Source organism: Oncorhynchus gorbuscha, unplaced genomic scaffold (assembly GCF_021184085.1).
Source record: "Oncorhynchus gorbuscha isolate QuinsamMale2020 ecotype Even-year unplaced genomic scaffold, OgorEven_v1.0 Un_scaffold_3199, whole genome shotgun sequence".
Taxonomy (NCBI): Eukaryota; Metazoa; Chordata; class Actinopteri; order Salmoniformes; family Salmonidae; genus Oncorhynchus; species Oncorhynchus gorbuscha.
This window is the reverse complement of record NW_025747512.1, coordinates 35,028-37,500: the sequence shown is the minus strand read 5'-3', so window position 1 is coordinate 37,500 and position 2,473 is coordinate 35,028. Positions and strand designations below refer to the sequence as shown.

The 2,473-nt window shown below is 51.7% G+C and overlaps 1 pseudogene; it reads left to right on the top strand.

Annotated features, from left to right (window-relative positions):
- The window catches only part of LOC124027419, a 13,478-nt pseudogene extending 12,383 nt beyond the window's left edge, over nt 1–1,095 (top strand).
- Nucleotides 1,096–2,473: the final 1,378 nt, after the last annotated feature.

The window sequence follows — 2,473 nt, the reverse complement described above, 5'->3', positions numbered from 1 at the left end:
TAAGCAGTGCTGTCCGTCTCCTCTCCTCCAGACAGAAGTCTTTAAGCAGTGCTGTCCGTCTCCTCTCCTCCAGACAGAAGTCTTTAAGCAGTGCTGTCTGTCTCCTCTCCTCCAGACAGAAGTCTTTAAGCAGTGCTGTCTGTCTCCTCTCCTCCAGACAGAAGTCTCTAAGCAGTACTGTCTGTCTCCTCTCCTCCAGACAGAAGTCTTTAAGCAGTGCTGTCTCTCCTCCAGACAGAAGTCTTTAAGCAGTACTGTCTGTCTCCTCTCCTCCAGACAGAAGTCTCTAAGCAGTACTGTCTGTCTCTCTCTCTCATCCAGACAGAAGTCTCTAAGCAGTGCTGTCTGTCTCCTCTCCTCCAGACAGAAGTCTCTAAGCAGTAAGAAGCAGGGGTCACAGTGTGAGAACGTAACTGTGGCGTACTACTTCTGTGGCGAGCCAATCCCCTACCGCACCACGGCCAAAGGTCGCGTGGTGACCCTGGGACAGTTCAAGGAGCTACTCACCAAGAAGGGCTTCTACAGGTGAGAGGTCGTCGCCGTGGAGATTAAGCTGGTATTCACCCGGTTCCCCTACGTAGGGCACTACTTGTGTGTTGATTCACTGTGTGTGTGTGTTGATTCACTGTGTGTGTGTGTGTGTGTGTGTGTGTGTGTGTGTGTGTGTGTGTGTGTGTGTGTGTGTGTGTGTGTGTGTGTGTGTGTGTGTGTGTGTGTGTGTGTGTGTGTGTGTGTGTGTGTGTGTGTGTGTGTGTGTGTGTGTGTGTTGATTCACTGTGTGTGTGTTGATTCACTGTGTGTGTGTTGATTCACTGTGTGTGTGTGTGTTGATTCACTGTGTGTGTGTCTTCTAGGTTCTACTTTAAGAAGGTGAGTGATGAATTTGACTGTGGCGTGGTGTTTGAAGAAGTCAAAGAGGACGACGCCGTCCTGCCCATCTACGAGGAGAAGATCATCGGGAAGGTAGAGAAGGTGGACTGAAACAGGAAATGGAGCCGGGAGGAAGTAGGAGGTGGAGGAAGGAACAATGACGCATAGAAAAGACTGAAAGGGATCGGATGAAGAGGAGGTGGAGAGAGTGCTTCTAGAAGAGGAGGAGCGGGAGGGGGGGTAAAGGAGGGGGGGGGTGAAGAGGAGGTGGAGAGAGTGCTTCTGGAAGAGGAGGAGGAGAGAGTGCTTCTGGAAGAGGAGGTGGAGAGAGTGCTCCTGGAAGAGGAGGTGGAGAGAGTGCTTCTGGAGAGGAGGTGCTCCTGGAAGAGGAGGTGGAGAGAGTGCTTCTGGAAGAGGAGGTGGAGAGAGTGCTCCTGGAAGAGGAGGTGGAGAGAGTGCTCCTGGAAGAGGAGGTGGAGAGAGTGCTCCTGGAAGAGGAGGTGGAGAGAGTGCTCCTGGAAGAGGAGGTGGAGAGAGTGCTCCTGGAAGAGGAGGTGGAGAGAGTGCTCCTGGAAGAGGAGGTGGAGAGAGTGCTCCTGGAAGAGGAGGTGGAGAGAGTGCTCCTGGAAGAGGAGGTGCGGGAGGGGGATAAAGGAGGGGGGTGAAGAGGAGGAGCGGAGGGGGGGGTGAAGAGGAGGTGGAGAGTGCTTTTGGAAGAGGAGGAGCGGGAGGAGGGGATGAAGAGGAGGTGGAGAGAGTGCTTTTGGAAGAGGAGGAGCGGGGGGGGTGTAGGATGAAGAGGAGGTGGCGAGAGTGCTTTTGGAAGAGGAGGAGCGGGTGGGGGTGTAAAGGAGGGGGGGATGAGACAGAAGAATGGAATGGTACAGAATGTCACTGCCTCCTGGTTCCAGGGTAGAGGAACACGCTTTTGGAAAGGAGGAGGGGGGGATGAGACAGAAGGATGGAATGGTACAGAATGTCACTGCCTCCTGGTTCCAGGGTAGAAGAACACGCGTTTGGAAAGGAGGAGGGGGGGAGGGGAATGAGACAGAAGGATGGAATGGTACAGCTTTTGTGTTTCAAAATAAAAGCCCTACGGTCCCTGGTCACTATAGGGGATAGGCTGCTGTTTGGGACGTGAAACGATGAGGTGAGGATTTTCACCGTGGAGCGGGAGGCCTTCATCTCCTCAACACAATGACATCATTATGACATCAATCATTATGACATCATAAAGACCCTTCACGCTCCATCCCGTGATGTCAAAGCATTCTGTTCAAACAAACACGGTTGTATAAAACCTGTTCGCTGCAGCTGTATATTTTTTGATACAACGCTACGCCTACGGACATAAAAGGAGAAGTAGTCTGTTTACCTGTAGACGTTATTACTATTGTTTCTGGGTGGGTAATGTACAGGTACTAGTAGGTTTTAACACATGTACAGGCTGGGGAAGAGTCCCAAATTGTACCCTATTCCCTTTCTAGTGCACTACTTTTAACCAGAGCCCTTTGGCTAATGGCACCCTATTCCCTTTCTAGTGCACTACTTTTTAACCAGAGCCCTTTGGCTAATGGCACCCTATTCCCTTTCTAGTGCACTA